Source organism: Cupressus sempervirens, chromosome 3 (assembly GCF_028749045.1).
Source record: "Cupressus sempervirens isolate cs-2001-9-10 chromosome 3, ASM2874904v1, whole genome shotgun sequence".
Taxonomy (NCBI): Eukaryota; Viridiplantae; Streptophyta; class Pinopsida; order Cupressales; family Cupressaceae; genus Cupressus; species Cupressus sempervirens.
Genome location: NC_143120.1, coordinates 827,498,800 through 827,521,831, shown reverse-complemented (window position 1 = coordinate 827,521,831; position 23,032 = coordinate 827,498,800). Strand labels below are relative to the sequence as shown.

At 36.6% G+C, this 23,032-nt stretch overlaps 1 pseudogene; it reads left to right on the top strand.

The window, feature by feature from the left end:
• Window positions 1-14,680: 14,680 nt before the first annotated feature.
• On the top strand, window positions 14,681-22,640 carry LOC149569338 (serpin-ZXA-like; annotated as a pseudogene).
• Window positions 22,641-23,032: the final 392 nt, after the last annotated feature.

The following is a 23,032-nucleotide window of genomic DNA, read 5'->3' as shown; positions in this document are numbered from 1 at the left end:
CTTCTCAAGAAGTCTCTAGAAATATGTATAAACTCATAGTGCTTTGATGATAAAATGTGCTTCTTTGATATATTCAGTTTTGTTTTGTTGCTCTATTTTTATTCTTTGTACTATTGTTTTAGTTCATCATGGTATCAGAGTATATTATAAGTCATGGGCTATGATATTTTTGTTGTTATGTGAAACTCTAATTGTTACAGATTTAAAGTTCTATAATGACTAGATTACTAGTTCTAAAGAAATTTGCTTGGAGAAGAGAAATGTTGCTATGAAAAACTAGTAGGAGTCTGATTTGGTAAAATGATTGGCCCAGTTGGAAGAAAGAGGAAGCATTATTTTACAGTAACTAGTTCTGAAGAAAAAAAAAGGAACCACTATGTTTATAGAGAACATTGAAGTGTATTAAAAGAAAAAGGTTATGTGTCTTTAGCACCTGACCATGGTTAAAAGTGATCAAAGTTTGCAAATCACTGCTAGGAGTGTCATAAAAAATGAATCAAGGTACGCATGAGATTTGATGGCAATTTTTGATTTTGACAAAGAGTGTTAAGAATTGCATATAGCTAATGGGTTAGCTTGGATTGGAAGGTTATAGTTAGAGAGAATTTAATCTCAATGAGAAAAGCTAGAAGAGTTACGTTGGAATATTCAAATGGGAAGAGTACTTCTGAGAGGGGGGTCAATCAAAAGTACCACACTTTAACCTTTTCAAATCTTTCAAAACAAATAACTCAAAGTAAATTGCATGTATGTAAAAATATTAAATAAACATAAAGTAAACACATGAATCAACACACATAACACTAGAATTGGTAACCTAGAAACCCTCTAGGAATAAGAAGGTAAAACTGGGGTGGGGATGATACCCACAAAATCATTGTAGGAAAAATTGTTTGACCACTTTTGATGGTCGACCCTATGAAAGGCCCACCTTGTTAAAGGCTTCACACTATGTCAATAGTGACCTAGTTAGAGGATTTATAAACATTTACATAAAGTGTCGCCCTGTTAAAGGATTTAATAACCTCTTCAAAGGATCTACAAAATAGTTGTTAGGCTAACCTATCATTATAGGGTTTTCACTATCTAATACAATGGCTAGAGAGTATTAAAAATCTTTGACCTAATTGCTTACAATCTACAATTGTTGATTTTAGCCACTTGATCTGCTCATGCTTAAAATCTAATATCTATTTGTATCCCTTGTACTATTCTAATTAACTGGATGTGTAATTACTACTCAATTCTCTAAGTCTATGATGCCCCTATTGTTTGCCCTATTCTATAATTTTGCTATTTGCTTAGCAACTTCCTTACACAGAAACCTCAACAACTTATAATCATGGGGTCTAAGCCTTCTTATAAAGAATTCATAGACATAAGGTTCGGTATGGATCTATGATCCATATTGAATCTTTAATTCTCGCTCATTCTTTGCATTTGTCTCATTGGTTGCATGCTAATTGCATAGGAAATATAAAATATTCATTCTTATCCTTATTATCCTTTAAATCCTTCTATATCAGCTCCAAAAATGGTTTAAATTTGAGTTTTTGAGGCCACAAACTCATATGTTGATTCCATGTTACTTGGCACATATTGGACTACTGATGCTCGACACATATGCTATCCTACTTTTCTCGACACCTATTCCATTCTATCTTTCTTAGAACATGTATGACTATGGCTCACTCGGTATATGAAATGTTCTAAATTTCTTGGCATCAACTGTGACTCACAACCTATATAATGCTTGGCACATACTATAGCTCAATTTTAACGTAGAAAGTGGTTAAGTGTATTAACACTCAAATGTGAAAACCATTCTAAGACAAACAGTTTGCCCCTTTGACATGAGTGTCAAAAACACTTAACTAGACATTATTCATCTACCCTTATGAGTACCCTATCCAATCTACTCTACATATGTACAAAATTTTAAAATTTGTTCAAAATATGTTATAACTACGCCTGAGCCGATTGTGTGCTGTCTATTCTTGTAACCAAAATTTTCTGTTGAATGTACCTGATACTCTTTTCCTTTGCCCTGTGTCCATAATCTATACCTGTGTGCTAAGCTTTATGTCTACTTTAATTGTACTTGTAAGTTTTATTTATATTTCCCCCAAAAAATTACTTCTCCACCATACTATTTACACATTAAGTCTTATCTCCCCCTTTTTGGCTATATGAATTTTTTTCTTTTATTCTCCAAAAGAATGAATGAAAGAATATAATTATTAGAATACTTAGTATTCTCCCCCTTAGTTATATCTTCCTTATTATTATTTCTCCCCTTTTTAACACTTATTTCAAAGGGTTCTAAGGAGTAATACCATATTTAGCCAAAAAGGTGTTGTTTACCTCCATTATCATTTTTAGAGTTGCATCCCAATTCTCCAAAGCAATGTCTTATGACTTGTGCTAGATGGAAGTCTCTAGAGAAAGATGTACAAGTCCATCTAATGTAGAAATATTAGGATATTTCTTTAAGATAGTTTCAGTATAGACTTGTTCATTGTGGAGGACCTCCAAATGTGGGGCTATGGAGGATTGAATTTGCTTCAATTTGGCCTTTATATTGGCCTCTTCACTTCTTAGTGTAGCTAAATCTCTTTGAGTGTGAAGAAATTGGGAAAAATGCTTCTCACTTTGAGCTAGATCCGTTGACAATTACATGCTAGAAATTGTTAGATTTCTCTCCAGGCTCATTATCCTCTAGCATGTCTCTTGTGTGAAGTTGGAAAAATTACACAGCTTTTTGTACAATGAGAAAATGTTGTCAAGTGTAGTTTTGACTTGTCAATTTTCTTGGCCAATTCTACTTGTTCAAGTGCTATACCAATAGATATTTTCTCATTTACCTTCCCTTGAAACTTCCTCTCAGACCACTCCATAAGTTTGACATTTGTGTCCTGGTCTTCACTAGTCAGCTGGTCAATAATGCCTGATAACTATTCCATTATAGGCTTTGACTCATCTAGTGACTACAAGTTTAAGGTATCTATAAAGATATCCTTAATCTCATGTAGTGATTTCTTGTGTTTATACTCTTTTCTAAGTATTTTTTTCCTTTTTTTCCTATCTAACGCATCTTGCATTTCTATAATCTGCTCCATTGTAATAGTCTTTGAGTCATAAAAAGGAATGATTATCTCTTCATCTAACTTATGTCTCCATAGTGAAGTACCCTGGACACCTTGGTTGAGCTCAAGCCTAGTGTGGATATTTGCAAAGGTATGGCTTCAATGCTTGGCTTTTGAAGAGTCATTGTAGGAGTGCTTGTTTTTGGTAGTTCCACCAATGTCTAAATAGCAACCTACTCCTCTTCCTTTGATGTTTCCTCCTTCTCATCAAACTTCCCTTCTTCTGCACTAGGATTTTGAATGGTATCACCTATTGCTCTTGGTGGTGAAAACATTAAAATTTTAGTGCTAGTAGTTGTATAGGTAAAAGGTGGTTCCTATGGTTTCACTTTATCTCTTTTGGGTTCTGCTACTACCTTCTATAGCTCATCTATACTAACTAATACAGGATTTGTGCATAATTATGCCTATAGAGTAGATTTGTGAAGGATCTTGGAGAGATCCTCTGCAGTTAGGGGATTGAGGTTTTGAGTTGAATTGTCAGGAACATCCTTGATACTTATTGTGTCTACAAGTGTGATGGGTACATGAGGAGGGCTAGGGGGTGGAATTTGTGTGTCTTGCATACTCTGCTCCTCTTGCAGCTACTGATCAACTATTTCCATATCTTCTCCCTTTTGTGTTTCCTCCTTTCCTTTTTCCTTATCTTCTTCTCCTTTCTCTTCCACTTACTTTTCCTCTAACTTCTTCTTGGCACTGGCCTCTACCTTATTTGATTCTTCAACCTTGTCATCAATTACTTGGTAGATTTTCTTCCACAATTGTGTGGACTTATTCACTAAATCTTCAATCTTATTTTGTAGAATTTTGAAGGTTCTATATTTAGGTGCAAATTTGCCACCATGTTTCTTATTAGCCTTTTTTATTTGACCTCTTGTCAGGTTAGGCATCACTTGTGCTAAGGTAGATTCTCTAATCTTCTATTCCATTTTTAGATAATAATGTCATTTGTTTTCAATTATCTCATATAGCACTCTAGGCATGCTATTGTCTAGCTCTAGAGGTGTATTCTTAAATTCAGCCATCATTGCATATACAGATTCCTCTATTTTATTTTTCTCTTCTCTACTTAGCTTATTGAAATCAAGACTTTTTAGATCATTTAAATCTACATTCTTAATATTTTCACAAATCTTATCTATGGTATATTTGGGTGGATGGCTTAACACCCTAAATTGGCTGATATCTTTTGTCTTAGTATTCTCCTCATCATTAGTGTCTAGCTATGCCACATATTTTCTTCTTTTCTTTGGTACCTCATCGGTCTATTCAATGGCCTTCTTCTTCTCTTTTGATTGTTCCTTAGCATTTTGTATAGATGCCCTTGTGCTAGCTCTTGATGTTGGTGCTAGCTTGGCTTATGTTGTTCTTGTAGCCTTCTTGGGTTTGGGTTGAGTTGGAGGCTGAGTTTTAGCCTTTCTCTTCTTTAACTTGACTTGTGTAGGTGCTTCCTTGGCTTCTTCTTCCTTGTCTTCACCTAAGCCTTGAGTTAATTATATTGGATCTTGCCCTTGCTCTTCTTCTTCTTCAGTCTCTCCTCTTTCTTCATCTTCTTTAGCACCTGCTTCTCCTTCAATATCTACACCAAATTTCTTCTTTATCTTCATCACTAATTTATCTTTCCTTTTAATTATAGATGTTGTCTTCAGTTCTATTTCAACTTTGGATTTGACAACATCATATGTGCCAAAATGGGGTGCCTCCTTATCTATCTCTTCTACAAGCAATACTGTGATTGCTACTAAGGCTTCATCTACATAAAGTTCATATCCTAATAGCCTTAGCCATCTTACCATTGGAATTACTACCTAGATATAGGTATAGTCAATGTCAACCAAAAGGCATATGTCATTGATGTGATCTTCCACTAGCGAGATTGGTATTCTAACCCTTTGCTTCATGGATTTGTTAAAATCTTCAAAATAGCTTGTTATTTGGGCTTCAAAGTTGTCACCTATCTAATCTATGTACTCACTAATTTGTGTGATTGTAGTTTTGTTTGGATTCCAGTTCACCTTTCCAATTGAAGGAAACTCTTTTGTGACATAGAAAAATATGCACATAAGAATTGAACCAAACTTGCATTGAGCTCCTTTTGATCTCCTTATTGCTCCTAGGTTCTCGTTTATTTGTTGCAACATTAGTTCTGACAGATCATATGTGTGATCTTTCTTCACAAGCTTATAGGCTACATCAATAGTAATACATGGTACACTGTTTAATCTGCTAGATTGGTAGAACTTGTGAGAAATTATTCTCATAGAAAATTCCAAAAGGAGATTTGAGATTGTGTCCATTGGCATGCCTCTTTTATTCCATTTTGCCCCTGTGTTCTTTTCAATTGCCTCTTTTGAGCCACTTCTTAGGGTTTTATGCCGATCTAGGGTTGGAAAGCTCATAACACTATGAACTATCCTCTTGGTAATCTTAACTAGTCCTATTTCCAACCACAAATATCCATTGTGAATTCTACTGAGAAAAATTCGTATCCATTCTGTTTTGAAATTTGTGGGGTAAACTAGGGCATTTTTTAAACCCTTCTTCTCAACTATCTAAAATTTTTCCTTCAATATCTTGTTATCACATAATTTATCATAGGCTTGGAATATCTCAAGGTCACCTACTCTCCTATTTTGGAGTTGTAACACTTCCTGACATCTTGTACCATGACAACTTTTGGTGGAATAATGGACAATGCACTAGTAGGTTGTTTTTGTAGGCAACTTTAGGGATTGACCTAAACTTAGGTTGTTTGACCTCATTACTAACTAGCTAGACCTTGTGACCTTTCTTTCCCTTGGGGTTCTTAGAACTAGAAGCCATTATACCAAATATATTAAAAACTTCAATATTGTGTAGCTCAACACTTGATAAATACCTTAGATCAATAAAATTCATGTTGAATCACTATTGAAATTGATGCAAATGGCTTCAAGGTTTCTCTATGATCACTTTTGTACTCTTCTCATCTTTGGAATATGTTCAAATGGCAAAAAAATGAACAAAATTTGACCTTATACCTTTCAAAACTTAGCATTAAATGCTTAGTGCATACAACTATAAAATTGGCACTAACTATCAACCTTGTTACTATTAGAAACTCGAAATCCACTAGAGCTTTGCTTGGCATTTGAGGATAGTTCAGCAATACTTTTGCAAAAACTTTAAAATTTGACTTGGCATCTTTGCTCATGCTGATTTCTTCTTTGCAATACATCTTTGTATTGGGACTAATGCATGATATAACTATGTATATTATTCAAATACACCTATTCATGCTTAATCTGATGAGGTGTGATCACTTGACCTCTTGGGTGAAGTGATCCCTCCATTTGATGTGTTGGCTTCATCTTTCTTCTTCCAAGTCTTGTTCATTTTCCCTCTGATTTGTTCAACATTTACCTTCTCTTTTCCTTTGTTGGGAAATTCCTACTGATATGACTAGTCTTCAAGTAATTGAAACATGTGGTTTGGATCAACCATCTACCATAGTTTCCTCTGAAATGTTTCCTTATGTAATTTTTGGGAATGTGTCCATACTCTTGACAATAGTGACAGCTATACTTGGTATTGTAATCCTAGTTGTAGTGGTGTGCATGGTTGTTTTCCCTTATGGGCTAATTAGGTGTCCACATAGGCTTTGATCTACACTGATAAGCTCTATGTCCATACTTTTTGTAGTTGTAGTAGTGACCCTCAAATCTTGGTGTCCTCGTGGTCTTAGTTCTACACTCATGTGCTTGATGTCCTTGCTTTTTGCACTTATGACAAAAGCTTGCATTTTTAGACTTGTCATGCTGATGATCATTCTTGTTCCTACATACATTAGTGGTATGTCCTTTTTTACCATAGAAATGACAAGTAGGTTTAGTGCTCTTACCTTTGTTACTCCTTTCTTCTACAGTCTTGGATGATTCTCCTTGTTCAGTGTTGTGTAACCAAGTCTTGAAGTACCATTACTACCCCTTGGTGATTTCAGTAATTGCTCAAAGTTCTTGGTAGCCTCATTAGGTTTGTTGAAACTTTTTGGTATCTCATTTTCTCTTTTCAGGTCATTTTGCAGTTGACCATTTTGTAACTTTAATGTAGAGATCCCAACGTCTTTCATATTCAACTCATAATGAGCATTCATCATCTGACTTAAGGTGTCAAGCTGCATTTTTGAGATGTTCTCCTCTAGTATATTGGTAAGATTTCTCTTGTCATCTTCTATCATGGCCTTGTCTTCAATGGCTTTCTTCTTTTGTTCATTCACTTCACAAAGCATTATGCCTTGTGATTCTCGTTCAAGCTTGAGTATTCTAATTTCTTATGCTTGAGCTCTATTCTTCTCCATTAATTTAGCTACTGTTGCATCAAATTCCTTAGAATCTCCATTGGAAAACACTTGTGTGGTATCAATCTCCTTGTAGTGTATGTCATTTTTAGCTATGGCTATATCCTTCCTTCTTTTTAAGGACTTTCTCAATTCCTCTCTAGCTTCCACCAATTTGTGTAGACTGAGATGCACATCAATCACCTGATTGCCTATGATCTTCCCAAGTTTGAAGACTTCCATCTTCAGATCTTTTCTCTAAGCTATTAGGCTTCTCCTTATGAGAACCTCTACTGTGATACTAATTGTTGGAATATTCAAATGGGAAGAGTACTTCTGAGGGTGGGGGGGGGGGGGGGGCGGGGGGGGGATCAATCAGAAGTACAACACTTTAACCTTTTAAAATATTTTTAAAAAAATAACTGAAAGTAAACTACATGTATGTGAACATATTAAATAAACATAATGTAAACACATGCATCGACACACATAACACCAGAATTGGTAACCCAGAAACCCTTAAGGAATAAGAAGGTAAAACTAGGATGGGGATGATACCTACAAAATCACTACAACAATAATTGTTTGACCACTTCTAATAGTTTTCCCTATGAAAGGCATGCCCTTTTGAAGGCTTTACACCCTGTCAATGACCTAGTTGAAGGATTCATAAAAAATTTACATGAAGTGTCACCCTCTTAAAGAGTTTAATCACCTCTCTAAAGGATCTACAAAATAGTTGTTAAGCTAACCTATCATTATAGGGTTTTCACTATTTAATACAATGGCTAGAGAGTATTAGAAATCTTTGACTTGATTTTTGATTTTAGGCACTTGATCTGCGCATTCTGATGTGATCCTTGCTTCATCTAATATCTATTTGTATCCCTTGTACTATTTGATTAACTGGATGTGTAATTGTTGCTCAATTCTCTAAGTTTCTGATGCCCCTGTTGTTTGCCTTGTTCTACAATTTTTTTATCTTCTTACCAACCTCCTTATACTCAAACCTTAGCAACATAAAATCATGGGGTCTAAGCCTTCTTATAAAGAATTCATAGACTTGGGGTTAGGTATGGATCTACGATCCATATTGAATCTTTAGTTCTCGCTCATTCCTTGTATTTGTCTCATTGGTTGCATGCCTTCTCCATTTTTATGATTGGTTGCATGCTGATTGCATAGGAAATATAAAAGATTCATTCTTATCCTTATTATCATTTAAAATCCTTCTATGTCAGCTCAAAAAATGGTTTACATCTATGTTTGTGAGGCCACAAACGCATATGTTGATTATATGTTACTCGGCACATACTGGACTACTAGTGCTTGACACATATACTATCGTGCTTTTCTCAGAACCTATTGCATTATGTTTTGCTCGACACATGTATGACTTTGGCTCACTTGGCATATGAAATCTTATGACTTGCTTGGCATCAACTGTGACTCAGCACCTATATATCACTTGGCACCTGTATAATGCTCGACACATACTGTAGCTTGGCTTTAGTGTAGAAAGTGGTTAAGTGCATTGACACTCAAATGTCAAACCCATTCTAAGACCAACAAGTTAAAAAGGAGAAGACCAATAATTTAGAAGAATAGTTAATTAAGATAAAGAAAGAAAATGCAAGAGTGATATGTGAAAATGATGTTTTGCAAAGAGAACTGACAAAGCTAAGAAATGAATTAAGTGTAGAAAGATGTAACTTTCTAGATCAGATTAATCTTTACATAGAAGCAAATGGAGAACTAAAAAAACAACTAAATTCATTTGATATTGTTAAGAAAAGAAATGAAGAATTGGAGAGAGAAATGAAGAAAATAGAAGAAGGGAATGGCTTGTTAAAAGATGAATTAAATCAATTACATACTTTGAGGAATGTATGCTTGGAGACAAAATTAGTATGTGATATTTCATGTAGTATAAAAGATTTGGAAGATTTGGAATCATCACTTGATAAATGTGTTTTTAAAATGATAAAGAATGTAAAAAGGAAAAGGACAATGTGTTCACAAATAATACTAGTTGTGATAATAAGAATGTTGGTTGGAATATCATGAAGAAAATGGGTTACAAAGGTAAATGATTGGGAAAACATGAACAAGGAATCATAGAACATGTTCTACCAACAATGAGACCAAAGTATGAAGGACTAGGATCTACAACACATGAAAAAAATGATGTTATTGGTTCAAGAAAAATTGTTCAAAGCAAACAATATATGTAATGTTCAAATTGTAATAAGAAAGGACACCTGAAAGACAAGTGTTGGGATCTACATCCATGTAATATTTGTAGCTTAAAGAGTCATAGTGAAAATATGTGTTGGCATAGAAAGTATAAAAATATTTATATAGATAAGTGCTTAAAAATAGACTTTGGATGGAGCTATGGATCAAGTTGGAAAAATATTGTAGGATTGATCAAAGGTTTGTTTAAGTGCAAATGTTCATGTGTGAGCAATAATAAAAATCCTTCAAAGTGTGAATTCTCAAGGAGTACAAATGGTTTGAGCAAATCAGAATCATTGTCTAGTAACATCCATGAAATGTGAGATTTCATAAAGGAGAAAAGCCTAGAGATTGTTTCCCCACTATTGAGATGATATTTGTGTCAAATTTTTGAAGGGTTTGTGGTAATCGAAAACGACTTTCTTGGGTGAAAAACCTAAAGCAAAATAAAATGTACTAGTTGAAAAATCTCAAATGGTTATGGGTAAACTGGTTAAAAACCCAAAGTATAATGTCAAGAGGAACAAAGTAATAGTGATAAGGGGAACCAAAATCTTATGTTGTAAATGGGTACCTAAGAAGGCTTAATGCCAAGACCCATGTTCTATTTGAATTTTTAATGTCTCCCACATATAGATCCATTAGTGGTAGAAATTAATGGAGGTTGTTGGAATAATGTTTATTTTATTTAGTAGTAGGAATGCATTTAATGCATACACTAGAACTATCTACTTACCTCATGAAGCTTCTTTCTTGAGCAATATGTAAATTAAAAAATATATAGAAATCTCTAGAATTCTTCCTTTCTTGGAGCTTCTCAAGAAGTCTCTAGAAATATGTATAAGCTCTATAAATAGAGCATTCCTCTGAGTTGTAATTGCATGAAGAAAAATTATATTGCTTTAATAATAAAGTGTGCTTCTTTGGCATATTCAATTTTGTTTTTTTGCTCTATTTTTAAGCTCTATTTTTATTCTTTGTGCTACTGTTTTAGTTTATCACATCTAGATTTTCTCACACTTACATATCATTGCCCATTTTACCTACCCATAGATGACACCTCTATAAGTGTAGATCTATCATTTAAAAAAGAAAAACCTAGAGAAAGAAATTTAAAAAAAACTTCAGCAACAAAAATATTGTGGTTGTCAAATATATCCATTGTGCCACCATGTCCTTGATTTGCCTCTCTAATCAATACAGTTCCTACAAAAACAATGTCAACTAGAATTGAAAATTATTAACAACACATAGTAAAATGGGTACTTTTGAACTATAAAACAAGCTCAATTGCACGAGGAAAAAAATGAGTACAATGTTTGGAGCATTACAATTTTAAAAATCTAATGCTTCTACTCACAAGCCAATTGTGGATAGTGGAAGTCTGAAAAGGATGTAGGGAAATTTGGAAGCATATAGAGGCTGCATGTGATTAGTATTATAAATGCCACATGTAGATGACATGTAAATGTTTACCAATTAAGCTAATTAATTAGAAAAATACTACCATAAAATTAGATCTAGCCAATCATGAAATTGAAATAATAGAATGCAAATTTAATAAATGATGAGAACTATAGTTTAAAAGCTTCTAGCCCAATTTTCAAGGAAAGACTAATTAAAAAAGGGTAGTTGAAAATTATAGTCTCCTGCCTTAATGGTAAGGACTAATAATTAGTTACCTGTAGAGGGTCCTTGTAAAATAAGTCATGTGAGAAGAATTTTTTTATAGGAGAATTCTAATGTAATAATACTATTATGTTGTAGCACATCCTTTAGGAAAAGTTCTTTCTTTCTCTTTGGAAAATAACCTTCTAGCTTTAAGAGCATTACTGTGAGGTGATTTGAGTGAGGGATTTATATTATGACTTTGTGGATGGGTTGAAAACTATTGTAGGGCAATTTCCATGAGTCCCTATTTAAAGATTTTATTGCATTTTGAGCACTATTAATATATTGGCTAGTCAGATGATATACCTATATATGGAGACACACACACACACACACACACACACACACACACACACACACATTCTCATTACTATATTATTTAATGTATTTCTAGAAAATTTTAAGGCATTAAGTCTTTTTCACTTTAAGTATATTAACTTAGCATCATTTTTCATAGATCCCATTGCATTCTACAAAAATAATTGAAAAAAGTGGTTATAAAGGCATAAAGAATTCAAAAAATGGTTATAAAGGAAACCAAAAGCCCATTTATAATAAGATCACAGAAAATAATAAAGAAATTGAAAATTAAAAATTCTTGAATCCTAATTGGAATTCAAGTTAGGGCCTAGATTACCTCCTTTGTCAAGAAGATGCAACAGAGAAAATCCACATAAGACTACCATTAAGCTCATTTTAAAAGCTAATATCCACCTTTTAAAGATAGACCAACACCTAGATAGACAAAAAAAATCAGGCAAGGCCACACTAGAGATGGAAGAAAGAACAAGACCTTTATGTCAATACACTCCACATTAATAGAAGCCCCCTAGGAGAAATATATCACAACACATTAATATAGTAGGCCACAGAAGAGACAAAAAAACAAAGTACAAAGAACCTTAAAGAATATAGGAAGTAACTCCATAGATAGGGCACTTAGGCTATGGAATAAATCCTCCAAATAATTCCTACATGAACTAAAATTATGAGATTAAAAGGACTTCCAAAACACTAGACCAAGAAGGTGCAAAAACATATAACGAAAAGGAGCTCCACACTAAAGCCAACCACATACACCTTGAGCATGAAGGAAAAGAAGGAAAAGGCAAATCAACATAAGATCATCTCCCAGAATAACAAAACCCCTACATGAGAAACCGCCCTATTCTTTCCAACAAAATAAGATCATACAAGGAAAGACCAAACCTAACAACATCATCAAATTCCCACAGAAGGAGGATGCCAAAAGATGAGAAAAAAAATGTCAAATCAAACACAAGGAAGAAGGGGAAACCCTGAAAAAATAATTATATCAAACCAATAATAGAGACAACCGCTATATTGGTGCTAAAGATCAATATAAACACCCAAGCTTCAGTAAGTCCTTGTTTACCACACTAGCACACACACAAAATAACAACACGGAAGGAGCACATGACCATCGAATAAGCGAAGAATAAGAGAGAAGACAGAGAAGACATCGATGAAAGAGAATGAAGGAGAAAAAAAAAAATGGTCTGGTTAGAGAAAGAAAATATACTATTCATATTTAAAGACCTATGGAAAAAATACCTAACTCAAATAGAAAAGGCCACCAATAGATAAGTATAGGAAAGAAGCTGCTATGTCCATCCTGAAAAATCAAACAAAGGAAACTAGCCTCAGAAACATAGGAAGACCCAAAGTAAGCTATGATTTATCGAAGTCATTGCCAAAATTCCTGACAATAATAGAACTAGTGAAACCCTAAATTTCACTAGATGCTCAATCAAGCTATGAATTATAAATGATATCATCCTTTTAATTGTTTACCTTCACTTCTATTTGAATCATTTTTTATAGGATAATTATAATATACCTTTGTTGTTGTTCATATGTTATGGATGTTAGATCCACTGCAATAGAATAACACTTATATATAGTAGTATAGTACAAAGATAATAGTTTGATGCAATCTAGGTGATTCTTTGCCAACAGAAGAGCAAATTTTGTAAGTTTTGAATGCTACATCACAAAGACATGTTATTAATTTTATTTTCAATGATTTACATGAAATGAAGAAATATACATCTTAAAAAATGATAAGTAAAGTTCTTCTATTATTTTAATGAATAGATTTATTTAAAAATATATATATAATTTTGATACAGATTTGAAATATTTTAATAGTTAAAATTATAGACCTCTCTTGCAACTTACATTATTTTTGCATCTCTTGCTCTCTCATCCTGATGATGGATCACGTAGTGTGATTCGAAATGTTGATGGCAAAAATCTTTATAGAATCTAATCCAGAAACTAAGTATCATAACTATTATGGATTGTGGAAATCTGATCGTGTTAATTAAATTTATATTTAAAAATTAATAGAACTTAAACAACCCTGTTAAATAAGGCAAAACTAATAGGCAAGAGCCTACAATACAATGGTAACTTGTGAGCTTCTCGTGAGAGAGGTCCCTGAAGCAATGACTAATTTTAAACTCCTGAAACCTCGGCAAAAGCTTCCAAACTTTGCCTCATACATATTGAAGATCCCAACGGACCACCTTTTTTGAGAACAATACTCAAGTAACAATCTCAGAGTCATATTCAGTAGAATACAATACAGAAAATTGAAACAATAAGAATACACCATTTTCATCCTCATCCTACCTTAATGAGCTGAGCTTGTTTTTCTGAACACAGCCTTACCAATATCTATTATCCTAAAGTGTGAGATAGCTTCTTTCCATATATACAACGTTCACAACAGGTTGTTTTCTTTACAAAACTCATCAATCTCTTACCTAACGTCAACATCGAGGACAGTTCCTGTAATTGAGCACTAATTTTTTATCCAGTTTCGGGGCATCCCAATAAACATCAGAAATACGGATAGGAAAAACCAGTTTTCAATTGTTGGCCTGTTATTAAACAAATTTAAGATGTCAGACAAGGTGGAGCGTCCGCTAATTTTATTTTAAAAGTAATACTGTCCAAACTTATTTATATAACTTACTCAAAGCACACTGTTAAAAAATACGAATATTGTCCTCCTTTAGCTGGGTTTGCGTTGGTCTAAAGCAATCATGACCGCATTCAATTGTCAAAGGATTATAGGCTCTTTCGTAGCAGTTATCAACATAATTAAGTAGGCGATCATAACAGATTTAAGCCGGCAATTATCAACATTTGCGCATACGACAAATTAAGTTAGGCCGGCAGATAGAAGACAGATTGGAAGACGAGATCTCCAGTGCGTTTGTGTTTTCTATTCATTGTTAAAAACATTTTACTCAATCATACATTGATCCGTGAAAGAAATATGGATATCCACGCTTCAGTTCATAGTCAAGAAGAATTTTCAATTAGTTTTTCAAAGGAAGCCCTAGAAGAAAGTGCAGATGAGAGTAAGAACTGTGTGTTTTCTCCGCTGAGCATATCTGTTGCACTGAGTTTGGCTGCAGGTGGAGCGAAGGGTACAACATTGGACCAGATTTGCTCGTCTTAACATCAAAGATGTCGATCAATTGCATCAAGTTTCTTCTCATCTCATTAATTTAATTTTAGCAAATGAAAGTGCTACGGGAGGTCCTCATCTGACATTTGTGAATATGGGTGGATAAGACCATTACGTTGAAACCCAATTATAGTTATATTCTGAAGAATCGATATAATGCTCAAGCTAGCTCAGTTGATTTTATCAACAAGGTATATTTCTGCGTATTCCTTTGCACTCCGTGTGATGGTCCTAGAATTTATTAACTTGTGCTTAAAAAGTTTTTGGTGTAATCTGCAGTTCGAATGTTTTTTAATGGCATTAAAATTTAATTAAAAGTTATGTTGCGAAGTAACACCAGCTAGAGTGTAGGAGACCTTGATGTATGGCTTGTACACATGGATACGAACATTTGATGGTTTACTTAACCTGGATCGAATATATCATTTCATAATGAAACATAGAATTTCTCCATGGTATTATGGTGTTGAAAATCACGAAAAAAATCACATCAGTATGCCTTATTTCATAAATATCGAGAACTTCTTTTTCTTAGTATTTATTTTTAGCCATAGCAGAGAACATATTACACAATTTACCATTTCATCTATTTGACCTGACTTCTTATGTTTTAGTTGACTTTTATCAGCCAAATGAAGTTAGACTGGAGATGAATAAGTGGGCAGAAAATGAGAGCAAGGGGAAGATACAAGAGCTTCTTTCGCCTAATTCTTTAGATGAAGATACCAGGCTCATTTTGGCAAATGGTTTGTATTTTAATGGCACATGGCTGGAAGAATTTAATTCCTCTGCAACAAAAGAAGGAACTTTTAATCTACTGAATGGGGAGAGTGTGCAAGTGCCCATGATGGCTACTAGAAAGAATCAACTTATCAAAATAGTTGATGAATGAAGGAGTTGGATAAAGTGGATCAAAGACAAACATGAATGCAATGATAAACATTCAAATCAATAAGCAAAACACAAAGACATCAAGTTGTGCTACAACACTTCATATTCATTAACATAACTGAAATCTATTACAAATCCATAGAATGCTACAACATTCCATCCACTCATGATCCACCATGAGAAACCCAAAATGGGCTCTACTGATCCACCATGATCAGATAAACATCTGATGCTCAAATCTTTACATAATGCCTCTATTTATAGAGATCTAAGAATACTCTAGAATACACATAAAACATTTTACACATGTTATATTATATTATAATATTTCATGTATTAAAAACATGGGCAGCTTCTATACTGTAGCTGGGATGGTTGTTTAATGTGGACGGCTTCATTGCCTGATATTTACTCTGGATGGTGGATGGACGACTGAGTTCAGCAGGATGGTGGACTGTTGTACGGCTCTAGACGATGGGAGAAATTACTCCTGCCAACAATGAATGCAAAATTCTACGCCTTCCCTATTTGCGAGGATGAGACAACCCATCCTTCTCAATATATATTATACTGCCTAATGACATCAATGGTCTGCCTAAAATGGAGAGAAACCTTGATCTTACTTTTTTGGAAAAGCATCTGTCTAGAATAACCACAGTACAAGTACGTAGTTTTTGATGAATAGTCCTTTTCAATTAATAAAATTTACTAAGATTACAATTCACAAAGAAGGGCCAGGGGATACAGGATCACCCTGCTAATGAGTTTAATCGGTCGAAGCTGGAGCAAACAACATGGCCGCAGCTAGCAACTATAAACTATTCATCAATATATATATATATACATATATATATTTAGAATAACTTCATGCTACCAAGGTAGTACCAGTAGAGGGAGGAGGGTCATCTTTATTAGGAATCCCCACGCATTAGTGGGATTGTGAGGCGGACTAGGAACAGTCCAGCCATCAGTAGCATCCGCAGGATCTAGGGTAGTTGTAGTCTCCGCATCCTTCTTGTATAGCTGCGGAGGAGAAATTGCCAAGGCCAGCCAGGGAAACTTTCCAAAGTGCGCCCATGGAGGGGGAGGAGCTGGAGACCAGCCAGAAGCTCGCCCAGGGGGGGGAGCTAGGGACTAGCCAGAACCACCAAGTGGTGGGGAAGCAGAGCGGTGCCTCCAACCGCCATGACTATCGCTAGGAGAGCGATGGCGGGGACCCTGGGAGTGTAACATGTGTAAATGGCGGCCAGAGGATTGGCATTTGGAACGGTGACCGCGAGAGTAGGAAGCATTAGTCGAGGCATCCAGAGGCACTCTGGCAATGGTACAAGGAGCATTGCCCCAGTGGTTTAACAATTCTTGTAAGTGGGCAACCTCCAGGGAAACTTTATTAGCTTGCTCCTGTATCTGCATAATAACATTGTTACAAATGCATGCCTTAGTATACATTGCAATGTTAACATCCAAAAAAATGTGAGTGAATAAAACTACATTATGATCTTTCAATAGAGAAAACAAAATTTCCATCCTGAAAGTATGCCAAATCTGGGAAAACTTTCGAGGAAATCTAGGGGAATCACCCAGAAGGATCATGTGCCATGAAAAAGGTTCAGGCCTGAAAGGCTTGAAAAAATCATGGATCTAGTGCCAATAATTCTGAACACGTTTGCAAAACCAAAAAAATGAAAAAAGGACTCAGGTTGGGCACAGAAGGGGCATCTGGGATCAGGAACCCCAATGTGCTTGAGCTGAGGCCCTGGGGGAAGACCTTGGAAAGCAAGGCACGAAGCAAAGTGAGCAATCTTAGGTTCTGTAATTGCACTCCAAATGGTGTCGAACTATTTTCTCCATTGAGAAAGCGTAGAATGCAAATGCCACCGTTGATTAAGTGTGTCCACCATCGGAAGGTGGGGCGAGAGTCATCTGTATCCCATATTGGGCTTATAATTGGTAAATGCAGTGGCAAGAAACCACTTCCAATCATACCACCAAGGTCGAACAGATTGAATCCCCACTTTATGAAGTAAGTGCACAGGGATGGAAGACAACAGAAGCTCATAAGTCTGGCGATCGGCACATACAAGGCCGTATTGAACTTGCATATCCTCCCAAGACCTAAAATTCATGGTGACTCTTGAAAAAATATCCTTAGTAGTGTGAATGCCACATTTATAGAAACGCAAAGCACTGGCACCTTGAGTCTTGGCACGAGGAATACCCTGGAAGGCAAATAGGGGAGACCACCAAATGTTCTGCTAATTTAAGGGCAGCCCATTGTGAAACTCATTACTAGCCCAATGAAGCAAAGGTTTAATAGCTTCCCAGGCTTTCCAGATGCTCTTTATAACGAAAGAGCCCTGTATGACCATTGGTTCTCGCATAGTGAGAAGGGTATGAAAACCAATCCCCTTCCAGGCCGGTTTGTTAGCAGGGAAGCCTGAAGAGATGCAATGTCTGACAAGAATTTTCTAGGCTTCATCTCCAAAAATAGCTCTGATAATCCATTTAGCACAGAGGGCAAGGCCCTGCTTCCGAGTGGAAAGTAGGCCGAGACCCCCAGATTCCCTTGGGAGACAACAGATATCCCAAGCAACTCTGTGAAAACCATGATGGTCAGAACCAGAGGCCCAAAGAAAATCTTTGAGCAAATGTTCTAATTTGAGGTATGAAGCTCTAGAGGGAGCCCAACAAGAAGAATAAAACACATGGGTGGTAGCCAAAATCTTAGAACAAATTTGGAATTTACCAGCAAGAGAAAGCGGCTTAGTGATCCAATAATCAAGCTTTTTGGTAATCTTTGTAAGCATAACATTCCAAAGTTCCATAGGGGAAGCCTGGAAAGCAAAGGGAATGCCAAGAAAGTAGAAAATTTCTCCATGAGTAACCCATTTCCATTGGAATTGGCTGAGCCAAGGTGGAGCTAGCAAAAAAGACTGTCAGTAACAGAGCGTTTTATGCCATTGAATGGCAGAACCAGAGGCTTGACAAAAAGTGTCAAGACAATCTAACGCATTTTTGATGTTTTCTTCATCTTCAAGAAGAGTGAGAAAAGAATCATCAGCAAAATGACCATTGACTAACTGGGAGGAAGAATTGGGCAAGGAAATACCATAGACCAGCCCAGAAGACATAGAGTGAGCAAGTAAATAACCAAAGCCTTCAGTAGCAAGGACATAAAGTGCAGGAGCTAATAGACAACCTTGTCTGATGGAATGAAAAAGTCCAAAAGCTTTAGATTGTGAATTATTGATGGTGATGCAAGCATTAGTGTCACCAAAGAGCATCTCCACGGACTGAAGGAAATTGGGACCAAAACCCAAAGCCTGAAGCATAGCCAAAATGAAAGGCCATTCAATGCAATCATAGGCTTTAGCAAAATCTATCTTTTAAAACATAGCCTACTGCTTGGACTTATGGGCCCATTTCATACCTTCCCAGATAGCAAGGATGTTGTCAAGAATATACTTGGATTTGATGAAGACCGTTTTTTTAGGCCGCACAATTAGAGGAAGCATATGGCGGATTTTGAGAGAGAGCGCCTTAGCAATGATCTTATAAGACACATCGAGGAGGGTGATGGGCCTCTAGTTGCAGATGTCCTTAGGATCACCAGCTTTAGGTATGAATTTAATATTGCCTTTATTTATGACCGCTCCTAAGCTTTTAGAATGGTATGCTTCAAGATAGACTTTGTGCAGATCAGGACCAATTTTCTCCCAAAGATGTTTATAAAATTCATAGGGAAATCCATCACACCTAGAGGATTTGTCATCTTCCATGGAGTAAGCTGCCTCTTTAAGGTCTTGGAGTGAAAGAAGTTGCTCACAGAAAGCGTGTTGCTCAATCGCGAGGCAGTTTGGAGTAACAAAAATACACTTTTTGAGAGCCTCCTCCTAAGCAATCGAATAGCCCTGCAAAGCAAAAATGTTCTCATAGTGAAGAACAAAAGCTTGTAGGATGTCTGGCAGATTGGAAAGAACATCAGTTCCCTATTTTATCTTTTTAATCCCAATATTGGTATAACGGGCTTGGAGAGCCTGGAAGAACTCCTTCAAGGCTTTTTCGCCAACCTCCAACTAGTGGACACGGGCTTTGATTTGAGCTCCTTGGGTAGCATAGTTATCAGCAATTTGCTTTTCATGGCGAAGCTTGGCAAGCTGAACTTGCAGATGCACATCAAAGGGGTTGAAGGTGAGTGCTTCAGAGGCTTTTTTGAGGGCAAGGGTGTAGGCTTCATAAGATCATTTTTTGTAAATTTCTAGATGACGCCCGTAGATGTGCAAGAAATGAGCCATTCTGGTAATGGCATCATTCCACCATTGAATCCAACCTCGATGGGAATGTGGATGTGGTTCCAAATTCCAGACACGTTGTATGTGGGAGATAGTGGAGGCATACAATAGCAAAGATGTGTTGAGAAAGAATTGAGACTTAACCACTTTGGGGACAGCTGTTTGCCAAGAAATGCCAAAATAAATAGGATAGTGGTCTGACAATGTCAAAATTGTCAGGGGAATGACAGGTAGATCATGATCTTTAGAAAAATAAGAAAAAGCTTGCACCGAGATCATAGTACAATCAAGACATTTCAATATGCGGTCAGGACCGGCTCGAAAATTGGACCAAGTGTGCCAAGCCCCATTATCATGACGGTGGCTAGTATTGGGATCAAAGAGGCCCAATTTATGATGCATGTAAAACTAGGCTTCTCTTTCCCCAGCTGTCCAATGGAAAGGCAGAATGCAATCTTTGTCAGAGGCCACTTCAACCATATTGAAGTCCCCACACATGACCCAAGTAGCTAGCGGTAGGTTGTCAACAAGCCAAACCCACATTTGCGCCCTTTCCACAGCATCATTGGAGGCATAAACATTAATGAATCTAAAAGAATGATTGTTGATGGAAAGAAAAAGCCAAATAATATGGTGTGTGGTGTCAGAACCGTGCAAAATAATAGTAGAATGAAGGCAAGGTGATAGGAGAGTAACTACACCACCTCGGCCAGCTTCATGCTGAGAAGAAAACATGACGCTATCTTGCCAAATGACACAGCATGCAACAGAAAGCATGAAACCAGAAATCTTAACTTCTTGCAGGCAAAGAAAATCTAAATTCCCAAGTCTATGACAAGTATCTCGGACATAGAATTTTATGGAGAGGTCTGTAAGACCTCGAACATTCCAAGAGAGGAAGTTCATGAAAACTCTTCCATATCATCCTCGTCCTCGAGAGAGGAGTAACTATTCTACAAAAAGGTAGAAATCAGGTGAAAGTCAGACAGGAAATCCTCTGGACTTATAGCCTGCCATTTGACCCCTGATATCTCTGTACGTCCAGGAGGACTACATGAACGCCTTGTTGCTGGTGGTACTATGGAAGAGACTGCAAGAGGAGAACGAGCCCCAGCCAAGGACGAGGTCCTGGTAGCTGCCTTAATCCCTTGCGAGGTAGCAGGGTTTGAAACATACAGAACTAAAATCGGTGCAACACAAGCCGCTGGCGTCTTCATGCTAGCAGGCGCTGACACTTTGATGGAAGCAGGAGGAATCATGGTTATGGCCACATAGGATGGCTTGGGGGCCAGAGGATTCAAGGCAAGCTTGCCTTTGCACCCAACAGTAACCCATTCTTCTTTTTTTTCCTTCGACCTTCTTGACAAGCGTTGCTTTAGGCTAGGGTTTGACCCTAGGCATGGCTAAAGGGCAGTCCCTGATCTTGTGCTTTGCAAACTAGCACCTATAACGGGTGTTAGGTAGGTTCAAGTAAAGCACCTTCTGTGTGAAGGTTTGAGCACCAATCTGGATTTCCACTGAATCCTTGAGATCTTTAGAAAGATCAACTTCAATGCAAACATGCCACTGAGGGAAAGTATTAAAAAAAAATTCTAGCTCCTTGGTAACAACTTTGCCAAGGGCTTGGGTAATAGACTCAATAAAAGGCCAGCAGGGCAAGGGTAGACCTAGGAATTTAACCCAAACAAGAACCCTAAGCTTTTTATCATTTGAGATAGAGAAGTCTCGAGACCATTTTTGAAAAACAAGTAGAGAGGAATGCACAGACCAAGGGTCATTGCTAAAAAATGTGTCAGCTTGTGACGCGTTAGCGAAGCGAAATAAAAAAAACCTTTGGTAAGGTTTTGCACAGTGTCAAGGCAGACAACATGAGAGGTCCAACTTTTGTTAACCAATTCTCTAAGCATAGCTTCAGGGGGGTCCTACCAACAAAATACCCTATCAAGGTATGTTGTTCTAACCAGTCACATGCAGCATCAAACTCTTGCAAAAGAAGGACAATATAAAGCTTACCTTGTGGAAAACCTTCAGGACAAACTTGCACGGGCATTTGTTCGATGGCGACGCCATGGCAATTCGAAGCAGCAACGTGAACAGCAGAAAAATTGGTTCATCATTGGCCGGAGCCATTATATCATAACCTAAAGCTCCCGTAGTAAATGCGGTATGACAAATGCCGACAAAAGGGGAGTGCAAGCAAAAGGCCATATGCAAAAAAAGCTACAACTTTGCATGAAGCAAGAAAACCCTTGCAGAGCGATCAAGTACATAGTTTTGAGCTTCCTCACTTCAAGATACCATCTAGTGTTAATGCAATTGAGATCCTCAAAAAGATGGGGCTGGTGTTGCCCTTTTCTGATGATGCAAAATTTGATGAGATGGTTGAGTTTAATGGTGGTGTGCATGTCAACATTTTAGTTCTCCACAAGTCATTTGCAGAGGTTGACTAAGTGGGCACCGAAGCAATAGTTGTCACTGCATTCACGTTTACCAAGCTGCTGTGCTCATGCAAGCACCCGATTGAGGATTTTGTAGCTGATCATCCATTCATGTTTGTGATAAAGGAGGAGTCTTGCACTTAGACAAGAGGAGTCTGTAGACTAGAGAAATGAGGACAAAGAAGCTAATCCAAAAACATTACATCATTTTAGTCTCTAGCATAGGAAACTAGTATCAGGCGCTAGCACAGGAAACTAGTAAACAAGCATGGGAAACAGTAATGGTAAAGTAAAAATGAAAGTGGACAAAAACTAGTAACAGGCATGGGAGATAGGAAAGCGACAACAAAAAATAGTCAGACCCACAGACAACAATAGGGCATCTGGACAAGCAGACTGACCAAAACCAGCACGAGTAACAAAACCCTTTTATTTTATTTTATTGGCATTGAGATTTCAACTGGTAAGTCTAAGTACCCCACTCAGCAACCATTCTCTTACACATTTCTTTTCCAATATTGCTTAGTCAATTTCAT